The sequence below is a fragment of the Neoarius graeffei genome, chromosome 2, assembly GCF_027579695.1.
Source record: "Neoarius graeffei isolate fNeoGra1 chromosome 2, fNeoGra1.pri, whole genome shotgun sequence".
Lineage (NCBI taxonomy): Eukaryota > Metazoa > Chordata > Actinopteri > Siluriformes > Ariidae > Neoarius > Neoarius graeffei.
Window position 1 is genome coordinate 41,591,220 of NC_083570.1, and position 25,864 is coordinate 41,617,083.

The 25,864-nt window shown below is 40.1% G+C and overlaps 1 protein-coding gene across 3 annotated transcripts in view; it reads right to left on the reverse strand.

Moving 5' to 3' along the window:
- The window catches only part of LOC132881595 (histone-lysine N-methyltransferase PRDM9-like), a 74,097-nt gene extending 50,414 nt beyond the window's left edge, over positions 1-23,683 (reverse strand). For all 3 annotated transcript variants that reach the window (XM_060914250.1, XM_060914249.1, XM_060914245.1), the window contains exon 1: positions 23,583-23,683. The gene's annotated coding sequence lies outside the window, so the exon portion shown is untranslated. The remainder of the gene's footprint in view (positions 1-23,582) is intronic.
- Positions 23,684-25,864: the final 2,181 nt, after the last annotated feature.

The window sequence follows — 25,864 nt, forward strand, 5'->3', positions numbered from 1 at the left end:
AAGACTAAAACTAAATCAAAAACGGCTGCCAAAAACAACACTGGTTTGTGATGCACTAATATACAAAAACACACCCAATTTCCAAAAAAAATTGGGATATTTTCCAAAATGCAATAAAAAACAAAAATCTGGTCACTTGTGAATTCATGTGAACCTTTACTTAACTGACAAAAGTACAAAGAAAAGACTTTCAATAGTTCTACTGACCAACTTCATTGTACTTTGTAAATATAAATGAAGTTAGAATTTGATGCCTGCAACATACTCAAAAAAAGTTGGGACAGAAGCAAAACAAGACTGAAAACTTTATACGAGATGCATGTAACATCACACTGGGGAACACAATTTTTGTTGAGTTAGGTCTGACAACTGTTTTAAACTAATTTTTGGGTGCGGAATCCAAAACTGATCTCAGTTTTTCTCTATCGTGTCAAGTTTTTGAACTATAGGATCCCAGTTTTCTTAAAAAATACTGTACTTAACAGATATGTGCTTGTTTTATAAAAATTTACAAATGGGCAATTCCATGTAAATGTCAACCTCACCAGGCAAAAATAAAGCAACATGTAATACATCAAAACCACTCCCAGAGATATCACCTAGGCCTGTATTTTACAGATGTGAATAAGTTGAACCAATTTGTAACCAACCTAATATGTCACTGTCAGTCTTTCTTTCTTATAATGTAAAACCCAAGCTAAAATCAACTTTGATCATGTACAATTCTATATTATTGCCACAAGCCACAGAAATGTATGCTAAAATCCACAAAACAGCAAAACAATAGCCATCCTAAATATTATTTAAGAACTTTGATAGTTTTAGCTGATATTTAGAGAGTTTTTCAAAGGGTTATGGTGGTTAAATTGCTGATTTTCTAAACATATGCCATGTCTATTTCAGACGCGTCACATCCATAACGGAATTATGTCACATCCATAACGCTGATTTTTTCTTCCTAGATTCTGCTTGAAATAGAAAATATTTTAAACAAAGGCTTTTTTTATTTTCAGCTAAGACTCCTTTATTAAATGCATGCCTGCATTTGGATATTATGTTTGCAATTTCACAGAGTTTGATGAATATGTGTAGTCACCCTGGAAATGGGGTATTTTTTCTGTCACATCCATAACGCATGTCTTTTTTGGCATTTTCTAGAGTTCTAAATGTACTATGGGAATTCTTTTTTTCCCCATGACTTCTCCAATATGAGAGGTCTTAAAAATATACAACAAACTTTAAAATACTGGAAAGGAATAAAAATTAACTAGGTCAGTTGTTGCCATTTTGAGTCCAAATGTCACATCCATAACGCTGGAATTGCTCAAATACTGACATACAATGAAATGTGAAAGAAACAGGCATGACTGCAATGTTTATTTAACACTTATGTTTTTACAAAGGATATGGCTACTGTAATTATAATTGTGTGCAAGAAGAAGAAGAAACCTTTATTCATCACATGCACACTTCAAGCACAGTGACACACTTCAAGCACAGTGAAATTCATCCTCTGCATTTAACCCATCTGAAACAGTGAAAACACACACACACACACACACACACACACACACCCAGAGCAGTGGGCAGCCACACCAAAGCGCCCGGGGAGCAGTCAGGGGTTCGGTACCTTGCTCAAGGGCACCTCAGCCCAAGGCCGCCCCACGTCAACCTAACTGCATGTCTTTGGATTGTGGGGGAAACCAGAGCACCCGGAGGAAACCCACGCAGACACGGGGAGAACATGCAAACTCCACGCAGAAAGGCCCTCGCCAGCCGCTGGGTTCGAACCCAGAACCTTCTTGCTGTGAGGCGACCGTGCTAACCACTACACCACCATGCCGCCTGTGCAAGTAGTTACGGTAAAAATTTACATTTATAGCTCTTTCTGGAGCGTTCAACTTGAGGATTATCGCGTTTGATGCTCCAACAAAAGTCAGCCATCATATGTACATCCCATTTACCCTGATAACATTCTTCCATAACCTTCAAATAGTCTTACTACAGTGGAATTTTGCTTATCTGGAGGGTAAGCTGTGGAGAAAAAACTTGACGTGCTAGGAAAAAAAAAAAAAAAAAGACTGCAATTTTGGAATCAGCATGCCAATTTTAGTTTTAATCAGCATAAAAATCTAACTCAACAGAAAATTTTTTTCAAATTGTTCCCCAGTGTAATTTTTGAAGATTCCACAATAAGCTAGGTAACTGCTAACATGATTGGGTATAAAACAAGCATGCACCAAAGGCTCAGTTTTTGCAAGCAAGGATGGGTCGTGGCTCACTCCTTTGTGACAAAATTTCTGAGAGAATTGTTAGTCAAGTTAAAAAGAACATTTCTCAGCACAAGATTTTAGGTCTTTCAAAATCTACAGTACATAATATTGTGAAAAGATTCAGGAAATTCTGAAAACATCTCAGTGCATAAAGGGCAAGGTCCAAAACCACTGTTAAATGTGCATGATCTTCAAGCCCTCAGGGGGCACTGCTTGAGAAACTGTAATGCTAGTGTGATAAAGATAGCCACATGGGCTTAGGAGTAGTTCAGTAAACCACAGTCTAGGGTTCAGGATACAGTCTGCCACTAAATCCTGAAATGCAACCTGAAACTGTATTATGCAAGGAGGAAGCCACTGTGATGTGGTCAGATGAGTCGACATTTTAGATTGTTTCTGGGAAAACTGGACATCAAGTTCTCAGTGCCAAAGGTGAACATGACCATCCAGTTTGTTATCAGAGAAAGGTGTAAAAGCTAGGATCTGTGATGGTATGGGGGGCATCAATGCCCACAGCATAGGTGAGTTGCATGTGTGTGAAAGTATCATTGATATTCTGGGGCATATATTGGGATTTTAGAGACATTCATCACAGCAATCCCTGTGTCCGAAATCATTCACTACTCACTATATAGTGGACTATATAGGGAGTTCACCATCTTGTAGTGCTGTCCGAATGTATAGTGAGAATTATTACACCCTATATAGTGGACTCGTAGTATCCCACGATGCATCGTGAAAAGTAGTGTATAACTGATGGTCACTAACCAAGCAATATATACCATCATGCACTGCGGTCACACTTAAAAATAAAAAAAATTTTAAAAATGTTTTTAAAAATGCTAGGGTGAATGGACAGGAAGAAACACACTATAAACGGATATTTAAGTACAATTAAAATAGTAAAAGAATAGAAAATAAGCTAAAATAGAATAAGACAAAATACAAGAATAAAAAAAAAAGTTACAGTGCAGAGTGAGGAATTAATCAAAACCCTCAAATTTGATTCAATTAAAGTGAGTAATTCCGTGCCAAATCACCAGATTTTAGAGAAAGTTCCCGACTGACCAGCTCAGATTTTGTTCATATTTTTTTATTTTAATGTCCTTGTTACTAATAACTGCTGTGCACAATTTTAGACCAATATCTCCACTAGTTTCGGAGATATTAAGCCTTCAAAAAGGGGGTGTGGCCCCATATTTAGCATACAAACAAGTGCTACAATCAAACATCCATAGTTTGATGGCTAATAACTTTTGAATTGTTCACACTAAATGGTTCAAATTTGCACACATGATTCTTTGATATAATAAGGCTTTGTACACAGAAGGAGAGCTTTGTGACATATTTGCAGATTTATGGCATGCCAAATATGGCTTCCTGGAATGCGCATTTGTCCATGGTAGCACTCTTGGCTCTCTATATCTCCAGATTTAATGACACCAGATGTCCGATTCTTTTTAATATACGAGACATGTTATAGTACTATCAGGAAAACATGTTATATCTGTGACAAAAATTATACTTCTCATACATAGGCCCTTAAAAATGGAAAAAAAAAAGCTTGTTGCGTCTGTATTTTGAATGCTTATAGCAAAAACCTGACAAGGTCTACCAGAAAACAAAATTAGATCAGTGAAAAGAGCAAGGTCTAATTGATATATGTACCAAATATGAAGTTGGTGCTGTGAAGAAAACTATTTCATTCAAGCTGTTGAATATAGAAGGTTTTATGCCATTCACAAGGTTACATCTAGAGTTGAGCCGGATACTCGGCTGAAACGAGTATCCGGTACGGATAAAGCACTTTTGCCAAGTACGAGTATTATACGAGTAATACCTGTGCTCGGACTGAATGAAAATCCTCACACAGCGTCACAGCGCCCCTCCCCTACACACCGCTCTGCTCACTCACACAGAGAACAGCTCTCAGGTTTGCGGCTCTTTTCCGTTAATGTTTCGGGTTTCTTCAGCTTCAAGTTTGTTTTTATTTCAGTTTGTACTTACTTATAACCAGTAGAGTTCTGGTAAACGTGGGTTCGTTCAGATGTGGAGTTTGGTAGAAAGCGACTCGCGTTGCGTCTCTGCCTGTCGGAGATTTTTTTTCTTTTTTTAACCGTCGGTTAAAAACAGTTTTTTTGACTTCACGCATTGAGTGTCTGACACTTTCTTGCTGTAATTCATGTAAAAATAAAGGTAGTAGTGGTATAAGTATTACAAATTAAGCTACACACACACACACACACACACACACACACACACACACACACTCTGCCAGTCGTCGGAGTTTTTTTTTTTTAAACCGTCAGTTGGCTCTAACCAGTTTTATTTTACTTCACGCACTGACACCTTCTAGGTAGTAGTGGTATAAATAATATTACAAATTAAGCTACACACACACACACCTGGTGTGGAAATAAAAAAAAAAAAAAAAAAAAAAAAAAAAAAAAAATCACACTGATCATAAAAAAAAAGTTAAAAAAAGAAAGTTGAGTATGAAAAAACTTGTTCATTACATTTCATTTCATAATTGCAACTGCATGTGTTGTATTCATTGTTGCAAAACTTGTTCTGTAAATAGTTCGTTTGCTATCGTGATCAAAACCATTGATCTGAAGCTCAATGCTGATGCTGTCCTGTAAATGGTTTTCTAATCAGCAATAAATATAACAATTTCTGATCAACCCATATCAACTGCATGCTTAAAATAACATACTGGTTAAAGCCCCGCCCGTTTCAAGACAACCAGACCCACTTCCGGGTTAAATCCCGCCCACTCCCGGGTACGGATACTAGGGCTGTAACGATACACCCAACTCACGAGTCGATTCGTATTGCGATTTTTGACCCACGATTCGATACGCCCACGATTTTTTTTAAATGTTTTTTTAAAGTAGTAAATTTGACTTAACATTTACTTACTTACATTAACTATTTAATAACAAATAATTCAGACCACTGCAGAGAATGAGTAATATGTATGCAAAAATGAACAAATGTATATCCAAAGATTGTTTTATTTCTCAAAATAATACTGTTGAGCCGGAAGCTCTGTTTTTTCGTTTCTGAAAAAGTCATTTTTCCAAATCGTGTAAATCCGTTAAGATTTTTTTTGGGGGGATGGCTCTCTCACTGTCTCACTCTCATAAGGCCAATGATTTTCTGTGATCGCGGAAAACAGATGGAAATTACGGAATTTTTATGGTGAAACATTGCTCGCGTGTCAAAATGTAACTGCCGCAGAAGGCTTCCGCCCAGGCAGACATGCCTTCAGTGTTGCCAGATATTGCTAACGTTTTCCACCCCAAAATATGTTCAAAACCAGCCAAAAAGCACCTAAACCTGCCCAATCTGGCAACACTGCATGCCTTTCCGGTCAAGTGATTGTGATTGGCTTGTGGCACACCTAGCCAGCCAATGAGCTGCTTGTTTACAGATTCGCTCCCCGCGTCGCAACCAGAATGGCGACCGCTTAAAAGAAATGAATGCTCTGCCAGTGGCGAGTGTGGACGTTGCGTGACTCGCAGAAGATTGTCGCAGGTCGGCGAAAAAATGACTTACTAATAGATATAAAAAAATAAAAGTAATTTAAGTAAGTTTAAAATGTAATTTAAATAAAAAGTAAAGTATTCATAAATTGAAGTTTGGAAGCACCTCTGTTTTTGGGCTGAGGAGAAGTTTGAAAGGGTGTACCGCAATTCTGCCTTCTTGTATTGCGATATGGATCGTGGCTCTGCGTATCGCGATTTCGATACGCATATCGTTACAGCCCTAACGGATACGGATACAGATAATTCATACGGTTAACAGATAATGCTGTACTCGCTCATCCCTAGTTACATTACATGCTACATCATTATTAATTCAAATTCTCGACTATACATATATGTAGCATATTTGTAAATATGATAAATTCTTTACAAATCTCACAAAAGTCAATTACACAAATTTAATTCTATTTATGTAGACTTAGCATGTCTATTTGAAGCGTCTGAATAACAATTTCTTTCACCACACCAGACAGAACTACATATTGTCTACCAGTTGATGTGATTGGTGCATCTATGATCTTTATGATGTGCATCAGTGGAACCCAACAGATATCTTCTCTTCTGGGCCAACTGTAAGACTTTGCAGGACCATGAGAGTGCATAAATTGTACTTGCACATCCTGTTCCTCCTCCGATATTGCACAGATATTACCAATCCACCATTGCTGGTCATACAAACATGCAACATATTTTCCTGGGATCATGTCTGACAGGGTGTAAACCTTCTTTCACAGCATCATCTACAACCTGGGGATGAGTGCCACTCATGTCCACAATGAAGCTTGGTCCACCAGACACTCTGCTGATCTGCAACTGGCTCTCTGAGATAGGAACAAATGAGTGGTTGTCCCTTGTTCCTGGTATTGTTGAGGACTTTGAAAATCTCTTCTGAAGAACTTTTCCATTGCTTGTTACTTCCCCCTTTTCAATCCAAATGAAATGGATGTTTATGTTTTTTTTCTGCCCACACAAAGAGATCTCGTGGTGTCAGTATGTGTTGTGAAGTAACTGCCTGTAAGCTGTGTGACCTTTGTAGGTCAACATGTGATGACAGAGAGAGTATAAACTTTTCTTTAACTTACCATAACGAGGTTTTATGCTATGTTTTAATCATTAAATTACAGATCTATTTTTGAGAAACATGCAATTACTTTAACATATTTAGAATCTATAAAAAATATGTTTAATTTTGATATATAAATGTATGCATGCTGATTAAGTTAAACATTCAATTTCAGCAAGTTGTTACTCTGGTACATTAAGTGTCAACCCTCCATTCCAAAATAATCACATCACATCACATCACATTATCTCTAGCCGCTTTATCCTTCTACAGGGTCGCAGGCAAGCTGGAGCCTTTCCCAGCTGACTACGGGCGAAAGGCGGGGTACACCCTGGACAAGTCGCCAGGTCATCACAGGGCTGACACATAGACACAGACAACCATTCACACTCACATTCACACCTACGGTCAATTTAGAGTCACCAGTTAACCTAACCTGCATGTCTTTGGACTGTGGGGGAAACCGGAGCACCCGGAGGAAACCCACGCGGACACGGGGAGAACATGCAAACTCCACACAGAAAGGCCCTCGCCGGCCCCGGGGCTCGAACCCAGGACCTTCTTGCTGTGAGGCGACAGCGCTAACCACTACACCACCGTGCCGCCTTCCAAAATAATTTTTTCTGAAATTTCTGTTCGTTAATAAATTAAAAAATTTAAACATGCCACTTTATTAGGGAGCTTCAAATGAGGTCAATGCTGATCAGTCAATAAACCACAAACATACATTTATACCACTACATAAATGATGAATATGCTAACTCCATGTGACCTGTCTATCTTCAAGACAAAAATTCACCTATTAATATTTATCTGGGCAGCACGGTGCTGTAGTGGTTAGCGTTGTCGCCTCACGGCAAGAAGGTCCGGGTTCGAGCCCCGTGGCCGGCGAGGGCCTTTCTGTGCGGAGTTTGCATGTTCTCCCCGTGTCCGCGTGGGTTTCCTCCAGGTGCTCCGGTTTCCCCCACAGTCCAAAGACATGCAGGTTAGGTTAACTGGTGACTCTAAATTGACCGTAGGTGTGAATGTGAGTGTGAATGGTTGTCTGTGTCTATGTGTCAGCCCTGTGATGACCTGGCGACTTGTCCAGGGTGTACCCCGCCTTTCGCCCGTAGTCAGCTGGGATAGGCTCCAGCTTGCCTGCGACCCTGTAGAACAGGATAAAATGGCTAGAGATAATGAGATAAATATTATTCATCTGAGTAATTAGCACATTAGGCTTTTCCCATTCCCCGGCCTGAACTACCCTATCATATGGTTAGTGAAAGTGTACACTGAACTTGATCACTCAAAGTAAAACTAGGTCACGCAAAGTGATGTCATAGTCTCCTTGACCTCTCCCCAACAGAAATCTATAATGGATCATTAACTAGGATTAAAACTCCTCCTAGGATTTTATGCCAAAGGAAAGAGCGGAAGAACGAAAAGAATAATAAGAAACCGTGCAATTACAATGTATTTTGCCTTTTAGGAGGCAAAATACAATGATGTAGCATGTGATGTAACCTTGTGAATGGCATTTTCGCATGTCTTAAAACCTTCTATATTCAACAGCTTGAATGAAATAGTTTTCTTCACAGCACCAACTTCATATTTGGTACATATATCAATTAGACCTTGCTCTTTTCACTGATCTAATTTTGTTTTCTGGTAGACCTTGTCAGATTTTTGCTATAAGCATTCAAAATACAGATGTGACAAGCTTTTTTCCATTTTTAGGGGCCTATATATGAGAAGTATCATTTTTGTCACAGATATAACATGTTTTCCTGATAGTACTATAACATGTCTCATATATTAAAAAGAATCAGATATCTGGTGTCATTAAATCTGGAGATATAGAGAGCCAAGAGTGCTACCATGGACAAATGCACATTCCAGGAAGCCATATTTGGCACGCCATAAATCTGCAAATATGTCACATACAAAACTCTCCTTCTGTGTACATAGCCTTATTATATCAAAGAACCATGTGTGCAAATTTGAACCATTTAGTGTGAACAGTTCCAAAGTTATTAGCCATCAAATTATGGATGTTTGATTGTAGCACTTGTTTTTATGCTAAATATGGGGCCACATTCCCTTTTTGAAGGCTTAATATCTCCGAAACTAGTGGAGATATTGGCCTAAAATTGTGCACAGCAGTTATTAGTAACAAGGACATTAAAATAAAAAAAATATGAACAAAATCTGAGCTGGTCATTTTTTTTATTTTTAAGCGTGACCACAGTGCATGATGGTATATATTGCTTGGTTAGTGACCATCAGTTATACACTACTTTTCACGATGCATCGTGGGATACTACGAGTCCACTATATAGGGTGTAATAATTCTCACTATACATTCGGACAGCACTACAAGATGGTGAACTCCCTATATAGTCCACTATATAGTGAGTAGTGAATGATTTCGGACACAGGGATTGCCTTGATGAATGTCTCTAAAATCCCAATATATGCCCCAGAATATCAATGATACTTTCACACACATGCAACTCACCTATGCTGTGGGCATTGATGCCCCCCATACCATCACAGATCCTAGCTTTTACACCTTTCTCTGATAACAAACTGGATGGTCATGTTCACCTTTGGCACTGAGAACTTGATGTCCAGTTTTCCCGGAAACAATCTAAAATGTCGACTCATCCGACCACATCACAATGGCTGCAAATATGTCACATACAAAGTTCTCCTGTGTACATAGCCTTATTATATCAAAGAATCATGTGTGCAAATTTGAACCATTTAGTGTGAACAGTTCAAAAGTTATTAGCCATCAAACTATGGATGTTTGATTGTAGCACTTGTTTTTATGCTGAATATGGGGCCACATCCCCTTTTTGAAGGCTTAGTATCTCAGAAACTAGTGGAGATATTGGCCTAAAATTTTGCACAGTAATTATTAGTTACAAGGGCATCAAAATAAAAAATTATGAAGCAAATCTAAGATGGTAAGTTGGGAGCCTTCTGGTGATTTGGCACAGAATTACCCAAAAGGCAGCAGCAAAGAAGAAAGTAATTCAGCCTTGATTTAAAAGAACTGAAAGATGCAGCAGACCCAAAGTTAATGTAGGAAATAATACACTTAGTATAATACATATTTATCACAAAAATACATCCATTTTGAAAACCCACCAGCCGACTGATCTGGCACGTTTTAATTGTGCGACAGTAATGGCATAAATAACAGTGCAGTGGAGTAGTGTCCGAAAGTGTTTTTTCATTTTACCAATGAGCTCGCTATATAGTCCTCTATAGACCCTTTTCAGTCACGTGATCTTCGTAAACGCGACCACCATTTTGGACATGTAGTGGACTTCGGCTCGAATCAGTTTGAATGCGAGGAAGGCGACAAACGAAAAACAAAAGAAAAAGGAGCGAGATGCAGAAAACACCTTCACTATCCAGCGACGTAGGGCATTTACAGGGCGAGCAGAGGGAGAGGTATTTGCAAAAATTGAGGTTAGCAGGCTTAGAGAACGACGTTTACCTGCTTCCACCAGGATTGTTCACTGACGTACGCTCCGGCTTGCTCCCCCTCAAATTAAGCAGCGCGCTCTGGCTTGCTCCCCCTCAAATTAAGCAGCGCGCTCCGGAAGCCGGAGCGCGCTGCTTAATTTGAGGGGGAACAAGCCGGAGCGCGCTCCGGAACCTCGGACGTTAGCTCCGGCAGCTATTTACACTGGATCTGGTGTAAATAGCTGCCGGATCATAATTACAGTAAACTAGTAAATACAGTAAAGGAAAAACTTGAGACTGAAAGGTTTTAACAGTCATCCAAATGACTGAACGTAAACATTGCTACAGTAACATACTAGCTACTATGTTGTTGACATTAGCTAGTCAACAATAGCTACTACAGAAGAACAAAGAGGTTACAATGGGTTATTTTAACCTATTTGGTTACACACTCGCTGCCACAGAATGTTAACAGCAATGTAATGCCTTTTCTGGCTAATTTTATTCGTCTTACCTCCAACAAAGTGGTCACTACACAAGCATTGGTATGCCAAGGGCTGCCAATCTTTCCTGTTAATGGCCGCTATCCATCTTCTCTGTCGGGATCCGATAAAATGATAAACCTTGCCTTGTTTGTTGATGGTTACTACATCCAGGTGCACAACAATATAGTGGCATGATGGAAGTCTTGCTGAAAGTAAAAACTTTCTTTGCTGCCGTTCCTCAATGTTGGCTGTGGTAAACTACTGGTAGTACATGTCCAAAATGGCGGCCGTGTTTGTCGTGACGTCACGTGAAAAGGGTCCATATGGCAATTCCCTATATAGTGAGTACAGAGTAGTGAACGAGTGAGTGATTTCGGACACAGGGAATGTCTCTTCCTGAGAAGTCCATGCTTATTTCAGCAGGACAATGCCGAGCCTCATTCTGCACAGGCTACAACAGAGTGGCTTCATAGACAGACTGCGTGTGCTTGATTGGCCTGCTGCTAGCCTAGATCTGTCTCCTATTGAGAAATGTATGGCGCATCATGAAGAGCAGAATCGGACGATGGCAATCACAGACTGTTATGCAACTGAAGTCTTGCATCAAGCAAGAACGGACAAAAAAAATCCAAACCGTAACAATTGGTATCCTCAGATCCCATATGATTAAAAAGTGTTATTAAAAGGAAAAGTGATGGAAATAATACTTCTGTTCAAACTTTTTTTGTGTGAGTTGCAGGCATCAAATTCTAACTTCATTTATACAGTTAGGTCCATAAATATTTGGACAGAGACAACATTTTTCTAATTTTGGTTCTGTGCATTACCACAATGAATTTTGAACAAAACAATTCAGATGCAGTTGAAGTTCAGACTTTCAGCTTTAATTCAGTGGGTTGAACAAAATGATTGCATAAAAATGTGAGGAACTAAAGCATTTTTTAAACACAATCCCTTCATTTCAGGGGCTCAAAAGTAACTGGACAAATTAAATAATTGTAAATAAAATGCTCATTTCTAATACTTGGTTGAAAACCCTTTGTTGGCAATGACTGCCTGAAGTCTTGAACTCATGGACATCACCAGACGCTGCGTTTCCTCCTTTTTAATGCTCTGCCAGGCCTTTACTGCAGCGGTTTTCAGTTGCTGTTTGTTTGTGGGCCTTTCTGTCTGAAGTTTAGTCTTTAACAAGTGAAATGCATGCTCAAATGGGTTGAGATCAGGTGACTGACTTGGCCATTCAAGAATATTCCACTTCTTTGCTTTAATAAACTCCTGGGTTGCTTTGGCTTTATGTTTTGGGTCATTGTCCATCTGTATTATGAAACGCCGACCAATCAGTTTGGCTAGATTTGAGCACACAGTATGTCTCCGAATACCTCAGAATTCATCCGGCTGCTTCTGTCCTGTGTCACATCAATAAACACTAGTGACCCAGTGCCACTGGCAGCCATGCATGCCCAAGCCATCACACTGCCTCTGCCGTGTTTTACAGATGATGTGGTATGCTTTGGATCATAAGCTGTACCATGCCTTCGCCATACTTTTTTCTTTCCATCATTCTGGTAGAGGTTGATCTTGGTTTTATCTGTCCAAAGAATGTTCTTCCAGAACTGTGCTGGCTTTTTTAGATGTTTTTTAGCAAAGTCCACTCTAGCCTTTTTATTCTTGAGGCTTATGAATGGCTTGCACCGTGCAGTGAACCCTCTATATTTACTTTCATGCAGTCTTCTCTTTATGGTAGATTTGGATATTGATACGCCTACCTCCTGGAGAGTGTTGTTCACTTGGTTGGGTGTTGTGAAGGGGTTTCTCTTCACCATGGAAATTATTCTGCGATCATCCAACACTTATCTTCTGTGAGCGTCCAGGTCTTTTTGCATTGATGAGTTCACCAGTGCTTTCTTTCTTTCTCAGGATGTACCAAACTGTAGATTTTGCCACTCCTAATATTGTAGCAATTTCTCGGATGCGTTTTTTTCTGTTTTCGCGGCTTAAGGATGGCTTGTTTCACCTGCATGGAGAGCTCCTTTGACCGCATGTTTTCTTCACAGCAAAATCTTCCAAATGCAAGCACCACACCTCAAATCAATTCCAGGCCTTTTATCTGCTTAATTGAGAATGACAATAACGAAGGAATTTCCCACACCTGCCCATGAAATAGCCTTTGAGTCAACTGACCAATTACTTTTGGTCCCTTTAAAAACAGGGTGGCACATGTTAAGGAGCTGAAATTCCTAAACCCTTCATCCAATTTTAATGTGGATACTCTCAAATGAAAGCTGAAAGTCTGGACTTTATGTCCATGTCCATTATATAACTATAACTTTAATATGTTTCAGTAAACAGGTAAAAAAAAAAACAATTTGTGTCAGTGTCCAAATATATATGGACTTAACTGTATTTACAAAATCCAATTAAGTTGGTCAGGAAAATTACTGAAAATCTTTTTCTTTGTACTTTTGTCAGTGAAGTAAAAGGTTCCCATAAATAAAATCACAGATTTTTGTTTGTATTGCATTTTGGAAAATATCCCAAGTTTTCTGGAAATGGGGTTCACACACACACACACACACACACACACACACACACACACACACACACAAAGGTTCCTCTCGAGGTTTCATGTTGTCTGAGGGAGTTTTTCCTTGCCACCGTCACCACAGGCTTGCTCATTGGGGATAGATTAAGGATAAAATTAGCTCATGTCTTAAGTCATCCAAATTCTGTAAAGCTGCTTTGGGACAAGGTCTATTGTTAAAAGCACTATACAAACAAACTTGACTTACACACATCCACCCATACATACATACATAGAACCCCAATGCTATAAATTTGGGACCCTTGTGTAAAATGTATAGATAAGAAAAAAAAAAAAAACAATTTGCAAATATAGGGTTTCCATGATTTAATTGACAATGGTACAAAGACAACAGATCAAATGGTGAAACTGAGAAATTTTATTGTTTTTAAAAAAAAATATATGCACATTTTGATTTGATGTCAGCAACAAATTTAAAAAAAAGTTGGGACGGGGCATGATTACCACTGTGTTGCATCACCTCTACTTTTAACAATGCTCTGTAAATGCTTGGGAACTGAGGAGACCAATTGCAGGAGTTTTGAAAAAGAAATGTTTCCATTCTTGCCCGATATAGTTTCATTTGTTCAACAGTTCAGGGTCTCCTTTGTCGTATTTTGCGCTTCATAAATGTGCCAAATGTTTTAAATGGGAGACAGGTCTGGACCGCAGGCAGGCCAGTTTAGCAGCATCACCTCCTCTGCAGTATATCTGCCACAAAGCTTTTCACACTGAAAATGAAAATGGATGCAATTCTTTGTGTGCAAGTGACGTTACGCCTGACGTCCCAACCCGGAAGTCCACCATGTTGGATGATTAATTAATGATCATGTTGGACACGATAAGCTCCAAAACGAAAACTCATCTCACAGTATCGAGAAGCAACAGGAGAAATGAAAGATCTGCCAAGAAAGCCAGATCAGAAGCAGCGCAAACCTTAGTGAGTTTGGATACACAAGGAGAACAATGTGGGTCAACTTTGCCAGGTGAGATATGGTCACCGGTTTTAGCAACAACTGCGGGGAGGTCACTGCCCGAGCAATAATATGTCACGTCCCGTTCCATCCCGGGTTTTACCAACCACCCTTGGCTCACACTCCAAGAGAACTGGTGCGACTGAACTCACTTTCCTTTTAAAAAATAAATTCTTTCCTTTTCTTGTAGTTTTCCTTTAATTGTTGGTACTGCACCCTCTTTCAATATGGGCTTATAACCAACACTCAACAGATAAGAGGTCTCGTACGACTCTTCAGTAAAATGTGCAAAGCAGAGGAGAGACCACTTCGTAGGCGCCCAATGCGCCCGTGAACTTCTCACAAAACGCATCCAAATCTTTGCAGTTTGAACATTCTTGGGCTATTAATGCAACATAAATCCACCTTCTGTTGTGTTGCTGCACCAGCCAGCAACACATCTATGTGGCATGGCAATAAATTAGCTCAAAATGGAGGATCGGAGTTGCAGTCAGCTCTGTGTTTTAGTATTGCGGAAATGGCAATGAGACCGATAGACTTCCTGCTGTGACGTCACGGACGTCAAGGTCATTCACTCAGACCGCTACCTATATGAATCATTTTAATTATAAAAAAGATTATAGATTTATTGTTAACGCTTAAAACTATTCCTGTGCCATTCTTGAGGTCTCAAGGCATTTATAAAAAAAAAAAAAAAGAAGTGAGGCCATGGTTCTGAGTATATGCAAAAAAATACTGGAAGCTGATTTAATTTGAGTGCCAAGTATTGTGTAATTCATCTCTATCGACTGTTCCTTTTGATTAGCGTGATTTTACTTCATCGATGAAAATGAAATAGAATTAGCATAAAATAGCATTACTTGCTTAGTGATGTTTTTATTGCATGCTTTTAGACTGTACTTTTTTTTGGTCAAAGATCTTTATTGTTTGAAATGTAAAGGTTTTTCAGGTTAATATAAAAACAAGAATAATTAGACCAAAATAGGTTAATAAAATATACTACTTGTGTACATGTCCTTGCATTCTGGACATCAACATATCCAACATGGCGGTGGGTGCATACATCACACTGTGTTTGTCACGTGATTGCACATGAAGAATCATAGAGGACTGTTTTAAAGCATATACGCAGAGCCATGGCCTCACTTTCGTTTATAAATGCCTTGAGACCTCAAGAATGGCACAGGAATAGTTTTAAGCATTAACAATAAATCTAATATAGTAATTTTTATGATTAAAAAGGGGGTGGCACGGTGGTGTAGTGGTTAGCGCTGTCGCCTCACAGCAAGAAGGTCCGGGTTCGAGCCCCGTGGCCGGTGAGGGCCTTTCTGTGTGGAGTTTGCATGTTCTCCCCGTGTCTGCGTGGGTTTCCTCCGGGTGCTCCGGTTTCCCCCACAGTCCAAAGACATGCAGGTTAGGTTAACTGGTGACTCTAAATTGACCGTAGGTGTGAATGTGAGTGTGAATGGTTGTTTGTGTCTATGTGTCAGCCCTGTGATGACCTGGCGACTTGTCCAGGGTGTACCCCGCCTTTCGCCCGTAGTCAGCTGGGATAGGCTCCAGCTTGCCTGCGACCCTGTAGAACAGGATAAAGCGGCTAGAGATAATGAGATGAATGTGATGATTAAAAAGTGATTCATATAGGTAGCGGTTTGACTGAATGACCTTGACGTCCGTAACATCACAGCAGGAAGTCTATCGGTCTCATTTCCGCTATACTAAAACACAGAGCTGACTGCGACGCCAATCCTCCATTTTGAGCTAATTTATCGCCATGCCACGTAGATGTGTTGCTGGCAGGTGCAGCAACATGACAGAAGGTGGATTTATGTTGCATTCATGGTCCAAGAATGTTCAAACTGCAAAGATTTGGACGGGTTTTGCGAGAAGTTCACGGGCGCATTGGACACCTACGAAGTGGTCTCTCCTCTGCTCTGCACATTTTACTGAAGACTCGTACAAGACCTCTGATCTGTTGAGGAGTGTTGGCTATAAGCCCGTATTGAAAGAGGGTACAGTACCAACAATTAAAGGAAAAGAAAACTACAAGAAAAGGAAAGTATTTTATTTATTTATTTTAAAGGAAAGTGAGTTCAGTTGCACCAGTTCTCCCAGAGTGAGCCAAGGGTTGTTGCTAAAACCCAGGATGGAACGGGATGGGACAGATCGCTCAGGCAGTGACCTCCCTGCGGTTGTTGCTAAAACCGGTGACCTCCCGCTCCATCCCGGGTTTTAGTAATTGCCTGAGCCCAGCAGTAATGGTGGAATACATAGTATGAAGAAAAGTGAACGAGTGTAGCAGCCGTCTTATTTCTAAACTGGATATTGCTGCCATCTCGCCCTTACATGGAAGAAGTGAATGAACAGAGAACTGAACAAACTAAAAGTCAGATTGTTTCAAAAACAATCGGCCTTCAAGAAGTGAGAACACAGACAGGTAAGCGTTGACTCATTTGGATTCAAAAAAATAAAAAAATAAAAAAAACTTGTTTACCTGCATTTAGATTAATACATGTATCTTGTATTGTGTGTTTAAGTTACCAGTATAATGGCCCTTTTCCACTACCCTTTTTCAGCTCGCTTCAGCTCACTTCAGCCCGACACAGCTCGCGTTTCGACTATCTAAGAACAGCACGACTCAGCTCGCTTCAGCCCTGCTCAGCCCCCAAAACTCGCACGGTTTTGGAGTGGGGCTGAAGCGAGCCAAACCGAGCCGAGTGGGGCTGGGGGCGTGAGCAGACACTCCCCTGTGCACTGATTGGTGAGGAGGAGTGTCCTCACATGCCCACACACGCCCCGCGAGCACGCTGGGATCTGTAAACACCGTAAACCCGGAAGAAGAATAATTACGAATTACGAGAATTATGAAGCCTTATGCGCCTCGCCTCATCTATACGCTCTTGCCAGTATCTGTTGGTGTTGTCGGTGACAACAAGCCACAGCACCAAGACCAGCAACACTAACGACTCCATGTCCTCCATGTTTATTGTTTACTCTCCGGGTTGTGAGACTACCGCTTAAAAGCTCACTGATGTCACTGTTTGCGCCGCCTAACGACATCACCTGACATCCACCCACTTTCGCTAACTCCATCCAATGTGTCCACCCACTTCCAGCCAGCACGGTTCAGCGCGGTTGTAGTCGAAATGCAACGCCAACAGCCCCGCTCAGCTCGACTCAGCACGGCACGGCTCAGCCCAACTCAGCCGCGTTGGTAGTGGAAAAGCAGCATAAGATTATTTAATTTGCTTCAGAATGTGATTGTCTCAGTTCATCTGATTATTTAATTAGCCTTTTGCATTTTATCAGTGAAAATGCATGCATAAGTTATAACACCCATCCTGTTTTAATGAGAGTCCACCCACAATCAATCAATGAAGTCAAATCAGTCTTAGTTTAGCATTTCTTACTTTCACCATAAATTTTTATTCATATGACTTTGGTCTATAGCTGTCAAAGGCCTCGGCCTTAAAACCGGTTCCCGCTGTGTCGTCATGCACTCGGCTGGCTGGCTCAGCAGGGCAGCTCGAATGCCAACTTTGCGGTCGATTTTAACTCTCAAAAATATATATTTTTTTAAATTCCCATTTATGCAGCATACAAGAGTCAAGGATGGATATACTATCCACTCAGAAATAAAGGCTAGCTGCATATCTCCTTTAAGTATGGTTTCAAAAACCAAGAGATCTTGTTCCTCAAGGAATTGTAAGGTATTAAACTTTCATCCTTGGAGAGAGAGAGAGAGAGAGAGAGAGAGAGAGAGAGAGAGAGAGAGAGAGAGAAGTGGTTTGTCCAACAACCATTTCTGGCAGAAACGAAACCTGTTATTTTAACTCAAGGCTAAAGGCCCAACTCACAAATCTCTGCATCCTATTTTTGCTCCAATTTTATTCTTAACCCTGTAATTCCCAAATATAAAAAAGGGTGATTTTTTTCTTCGCCTTTCCGTTGTTGTCAGAGGCCTCTGATGCAGAATTTAAAGAGTTTTCAAATTTATGTTTTAGTTAGTTTGTAAAGAAATGTAATAATGCGCAGAAATTCTGTATTTGTACTAACACCATACTTTACACATTACACTGAAGCCACACAATCTGAGTCTTCTTCTTCTGGCTAGCCTAGGCTGCTCTCTACTTCCCTGATCAACGCAACAACCAATCCCCCTAAACAGTCCAGAACATTCAAAACTAGTTTCTGCCTAATGCAACAAGCAGATGTTTGGGCAAACAAACAAAATCCAGGGGGGGAAAAAATCCCAAGAACAGCATTTTTTAAAATAAGATACAGAAAGAGCTTTAAATACTGCAACCAGAAATAAATTTATTAACCCTTGTATGGTGTTCGGGTCTGTGGGACTCGTTTTCATTTTTTATCAAAGGAACAATGATACGATTAATTATTTTTTCAAACTCAGACTCATTGGCCTTGGCTCATTTTCTGTGAAGAACATATATTAGAACACATTGTCGATGACCATACACTGTACACCCCCCCTACACATTTATATTACATACAGGATGTTCGGGTCCACTGGACCCGGGGCTAATAAAAGTGTTTGTTTTTTTCGCGGTGTGATTTCCATCAAATCCTGCGCTCTGATTGGCTGGTGAGCGGGTCAGTATCCTACATTACGGACCCCGGTTACAGACCTCTGGCGACTCGCTTGTTCACAACAACAAACAGTAGAATTTTTCTGTCAACATTTATCTTTTTTTTTTAAAGATATATTTATAAGATTATCAAAAATCTTATAAATTTTTGCCAGCATTTCTCAGGAAAATAGCATTAATATTATACAGCATGGATAGCGATAACGACAGTCTTCACAGTGAAAGCAAGTTTTACTACCCTGAGGAAGAAGAAATAAAAGAAAACATTTCAGGAGAAAGCTAAAAACCTCTAACTTGCTAGCGCCAAGCAAAAACATGGCTGAATCCTGAATGACTCAATTTTACCTCGGTCACAGTATATTACGATACGGACCTCCCAGCTGGTAAATAACATGTATATCTTACACTCGAAAATGCACCAGATACTATGGAAGAACACTTGTGAATGGTTGATATTTTAAAATTACATCAGCGTTACACATTTTGGGGAGCATTTTATCGTCTCATCTCATCTCATCATCTCTAGCCACTTTATCCTGTTCTACAGGGTCACAGGCAAGCTGGAGCCTATCCCAGCTGACTACGGGCGAAAGGCGGGGTACACCCTGGACAAGTCGCCAGGTCATCACAGGGCTGACACATAGACACAGACAACCATTCACACTCACATTCACACCTACGGTCAATTTAGAGTCACCAGTTAACCTAACCTGCATGTCTTTGGACTGTGGGGGAAACCGGAGCACCCGGAGGAAACCCACGCGAACACGGGGAGAACATGCAAACTCCACACAGAAAGGCCCTCGCCGGCCACGGGGCTCGAACCTGGACCTTCTTGCTGTGAGGCGACAGCGCTAACCACTACACCACCATGCCGCCCTTCTTTCAGGATTGATCCCGGATATTTCTCTTGTCTCAGATGCCAATCCTGCCTGCATTACTTTAAGAGAGTCTGGTTCGTAGTTTTCCCCATTTTCTTTCCTCACTTCTGCATAAAACTGCAATAGCACCTTGTCTAACTCACAGCATTCATATGCCACCAGAGAGTCGTTTATTTGTCTTTCTGCAGCCCGTTTCTTAAACACGTAAAGCCAAAAATGCGTACTTTTTTTTGTATTTTCATTTGGGCGGCACGGTGGTGTAAGTGGTTAGTGCTGTTGCCTCACAGCAAGAAGGTTCTGGGTTTGAACCCAATGGCCGGCGAGGGCCTTTCTGTGTGGAGTTTGCATGTTCTCCCCGTGTCTGCGTGGGTTTCCTCCGGGTGCTCCGGTTTCCCCCACAGTCCAAAGACGTGCTGTTAGGTTAATATGGGACGGCCTTCAGCGAGGCACCTAACTCCCAATTGCTCCCCGGGCACTGTTAGCATGGCTGCCCACTGCTCTGGGTATGTGTGTGCTCAAGTGTGTGATGAATAAAGTTGTGCTTTCTTTCTTTCACTTGCAGCTTTCAATTGGTTTACAGACATTCCACCGAATGGGCGCCATTTGCTTGTTGTACCACTCCCAAATTAAACTCAATTTGTTATATCTTTTCAACACCGATTATAATAACACACATATTTAACTATTCAAAATGTGTATTGGTCAACCTCAGGCTACATTACAAGGTTTGGAAGTCAAAGATGGCTGCATTTTTTTCAGTCCTGTTACCAAAACTCTGAAAGTAACAGGACTGAGTTTTTAGCCTAGGATTCGCTAATACATGGAATTAAGTCACATGGCGTCATCGCTAATAGCATGACCACACTTAGCACATTCTAGTGATTTACCAAAAATCTGTATTTTTAAAATAAACAAATATCATCTAAGAAATAATTTAAGTAACAGGACAGTATGTTGACATTGACCTTATCAGTCAAAGTTAAAAAAATCATCAAATATACAGAAAAGTAAATGAGAGAACTAACTTTTGGTCTTCCCATGGCCTTCAGAAGACACAACTGATGTAACTTCCTGTTGAGCATGTGATTTATGGAATGTTCCAAATTTGTCAGATGGGGTAATATGTTTGGGTAACAGGACTGAGTGAAAACCCAGGGACACGACTAAAATGTGTATTTTAACTAAGATATTGTGGATTTCTTATGAAAAAAATATATTTAAACCATGGATAGGATATGGAGTCACACAACAGTGCAAAAGAAATACTGTTTCTGAAGGATTTTAATCATAATATTTCATAGTTAAGTATAAAGTTAGAGTGCGGGGACAGGTAACACATGCTATTTTTCAGTGTTTTAGGTAGTTTTTATTAATCCTTACAATTATATACGGGTTGTTTTACAATCAGGGTACAAAGTTTGTCACAGGGGTCCAAAATTAAAATAAAAATTAAAAAAAAAACCTATCAAATCTGCACGTTTGGAAATTAATACACATATGAACATAGGCATGTGTAATAGTTTGTATTATAACAAGATTAAGTGTAGCTTTAAGCAGGGCTGGGAGAAACAAATGAAGTGATTCTCGGAAAGGACTTTTTTTTGACAATTCAGAATCCACTACTTCCATAGTGCTTTTAAATATAAGGCTGTAAGCTTTGTGTTAGTTGTCTCTAATATTTATGTCCCAATATCGTGACCACATTTTAGGATGAAAATAATCATTTTAGATACGGTATTTTATATTGAAACATTAGCTGTCTCGGAGAGGAAATTTTTTTTGACACAATTACATACTAATTTGATCAAAATAGTCTGAAAACTTACTGGCATTCAACATTAAAACTTAACTATGTTTCCAATTATATGGAACCAAATATTTGTTTTATGGTATAAAGAATGATGTAAATGCATCCCTTTTGGAGCTACCTGTGGTCAAAAAGCACTTTTTCTAAATGACACGAGTAATTTTGCTAAATATGACATATATTGCCATACATTCACCAAAAATAACATTATCACCAAATTTTTTTTTGCATGGTAAATAGAGCTATCACAGGGCTACAATAAACAACCAAGTTTATTTACACTATGTTCACACTGCAGGCTGAAGTGACTCAAATCCGATTTTTTCGCCCATATGTGACCTGTATCCGATCTTTTATTGACAATATGAACGACACAGATCCGATTTTTTCAAATCCGACCCAGGCCGTTTGGATATGTGGTCCTAATTCCGATTCCTATCCGATCTTTTCATATGCGACTTCAGTCTGAACCGCCAGGTCGCATTCATCCGACTTACACGTCATCAACAAGCCACAAACGTCACTATTCTGCGCTGAAGTAGGCGGCGGGTCTCTCAAAAAAAGTTACAACATGGCTTTGATGTTCCTTTGAACGGAGGTTGCAGTCACTACCCCGCAGAACGCCTGAGCCAAAACCCTTGCCCTCTTCCTTCTCAACCTCCTCCTTAACATCAGGCTATTGTGCATGTTCTGGCTCCGTCACAACAACAACTGCATCATCGCCAGGTACTCCATGCTGGCTAATGTCATACACAGGAATCTTTAGGTTACTTCCGTAAACACTGGCCATGCTCACTGCGTGTGACGTCGTCGTATCCTGCAATGCGCATGCGGAACACTTTTAGGTCGCTTTTTGTTCATACTGAGGATCACTTACAAGTCGCATATATTTGTTAATGTGAACGACCTCACAAAAAAATTGGAATTGAGCATTAAGCCTTGCAGTGTGAACGTAGTGTTAGTCAAGCCTTTAGATATTGAAGATAATAAGTGTTAAATGTGATTTTTAGCTTGCGTACCCCAATTGTAAAACAACCCATATCTTAAATTTGAAATCAGATCAATATGCAGGACATTCTGCGTAATAAGGAAATGTATTTTAAAGTACATTTATACATAACTTTCTAGGGACGGAAATGGCACCGATTCGGTGGAATGGCTCTTCATCATTTCTTCGTCAAATATAGCGAAGCGAGGCATTGCTGAGTCAGCCATTTTGTTGACAAAATTTGCTAATTTTTGTAACCGTAACCAAGCAACGAACTAGCCAATAGCATTTCAGAAATATGGCCCCATGTTAAGGGGGAAAAAAAAGTCCTCCCTGATTGACCAATCAGAATTGAGTAATTTGGCCCCCTGTATTATAACGACCTTAACTGCAGCCACTTCCTGTTGGTCTGCTCGCTGAGATTCTTCGTCCGCCATGCCGTCTTCTGTTTACAAAATAAGTTACACCGCCAGGATGTGCAGCTCCTCCACTGAGGGTTGCCTTAATTGTGTCGTAACCGATCACGCTTTTGCTTAGTTTATGTGGAGCAGGAAAGTTTGGACAGCATTGTTGTTGTTATTATTATTATTACCGGTGCCACTGAAGAGGTTCTGTTTTCGGTACAGTTTGATGGTCTCAGAACTGCGAGAAATAAAACCGCTATTCAGAGAAATAAAGTCGGAATTGCGAGGAAGTCGCAAAAAACAACTTTAATGTGACGGAAACGGGTTTGAAGATGAGATTTCATTACTTTCAACATAAAAAATAAACAGGCTAGCCGAATTACAAATCTCTCTTTACTAGATAAATAGTGCACTACATAGCGTGTACACGGCATTATTTCATACTGAATGTAGTGCACTTAAACAGTGAAGTGGAGATTCAGCCACATAGCTTCAGTTTAACTTACCTCAGGGGTTTAAATCCTCAGAAATAGATATAACAAAGTGCTTTTTCTTAGATCGGTGGACTAAAGCTCTTCAGGCGAGCAGCGGCTTTTTCTTTTCTGGTGGTTCGAGAAGCAGTTACTGGATGCAGTATCGCCCCCACCTGGAGTGGAGGACACCCATCCTTTCTCTCACCCGAACAAGCTGTATGGAATCAATTTTGTGCCAAAATGTTCATACAATACTTTTGAAATATCAAACAAAAACGACAAATCAAAATACAAAAAATGAAAAGTCAATTTTTTTAGACTGGCAAAAAATTATTCGTGTAATCGTGCAAAATATCAGTCTATTACTCTTCAGAAACCTTTTATTTTTGTTCTGCGTCTTTCTCAGTTTTGTTTGACGTAATTTATTTTGGTTGCGATTCCAGCTTTCTCGTTTGCGCTCCCTGACTTTTTGCTTGCAGTTTTGGCACAAACTTCACGTGTGGGTGGGCTGTCCAGGAATGCATTCCCATTGGCTAACTTGTGTTTGACTGACAGCTACTCTGGCGGACTGTTTGACGAGTGACCGATCCATTGACGGTACACAAGGATCGAGTGGACTTCAGTGGCGACTATGATACTGAATTTACACTTTGTTGAATTAATTCAATATCATAGTCGCCACTGAAGTCCACTCGATCCTTGTGTACCGTCAATGGATCGGTCACTCGTCAAACAGTCCGCCAGAATCCGAGTAGGAAATGGCCGCAACAGCCTCCGGGGGAATCGCTGAGCGTAGCTGTCAGACAAACAAGTTAGCCAATGGGAATGTGTTCCTGGACAGGCCACCCACACGTGAAGTTTGTGCCAAAACTGCAAGCAAAAAGTCAGGGAGCGCAAACGAGAAAGCTGGAATCGCAACCAAAATAAATTACGTCAAACAAAACTGAGAAAGACGCGGAACAAAAATAAAAGGTTTCTGAAGAGTAATAGACTGATATTTTGCACGATTACACGAATAATTTGTTTGCCAGTCTAAAAAATTGACTTTTCTTTTTTTGTATTTTGATTTGTCGTTTTTGTTTGATATTTCAAAACTATTGTATGAACATTTTGGCACAAAATTGATTCCATATTCACATATATACTGGTATGATAGTGGTATAACTGTATCGATACAAAGTATACCGGTACAGTTTAGTGCATCTGTCCACACTAGCGAGAAATGTTTGTGTTTTTCTTTCACGGTAGTTGAGGTGCGCGAAATGTTTCCGTGGTTACCGAGTAACTTCCTTCTGAGAATATGGCAGATGAAACAACATGTGTGCGCTTTTTGTTGTCAGTGTACAACCCTGATTCCAAAAAAGTTGGGACAAAGTACAAATTGTAAATAAAAACGGAATGCAATAATTTACAAATCTCAAAAACTGATATTGTATTCACAATAGAACATAGACAACATATCAAATGTCGAAAGTGAGACATTTTGAAATTTCATGCCAAATATTGGCTCATTTGAAATTTCATGACAGCAACACATCTCAAAAAAGTTGGGACGGGGCAATAAGAGGCTGGAAAAGTTAAAGGTACAAAAAAGGAACAGCTGGAGGACCAAATTGCAACTCATTAGGTCAATTGGCAATAGGTCATTAACATGACTGGGTATAAAAAGAGCATCTTGGAGTGGCAGCGGCTCTCAGAAGTAAAGATGGGAAGAGGATCACCAATCCCCCTAATTCTGCACCGACAAATAGTGGAGCAATATCAGAAAGAAGTTCGACAGTGTAAAATTGCATAGAGTTTGAACATATCATCATCTACAGTGCATAATATCATCAAAAGATTCAGAGAATCTGGAAGAATCTCTGTGTGTAAGGGTCAAGGCCGGAAAACCATACTGGGTGCCCGTGATCTTCGGGCCCTTAGACGGCACTGCATCACATACAGGCATGCTTCTGTATTGAAAATCACAAAATGGGCTCAGGAATATTTCCAGAGAACATTATCTGTGAACACAATTCACCGTGCCATCCGCCGTTGCCAGCTGAAACTCTATAGTTCAAAGAAGAAGCCGTATCTAAACATGATCCAGAAGCGCATATGTCTTCTCTGGGCCAAGGCTCATTTAAAATGGACTGTGGAAAACTGTTCTGTGGTCAGACAAATCAAAATTTGAAGTTCTTTATGGAAATCAGGGACGCCGTGTCATTCGGACTAAAGAGGAGAAGGACGACCCAAGTTGTTATCAGCGCTCAGTTCAGAAGCCTGCATCTCTGATGGTATGGGGTTGCATTAGTGCGTGTGGCATGGGCAGCTTA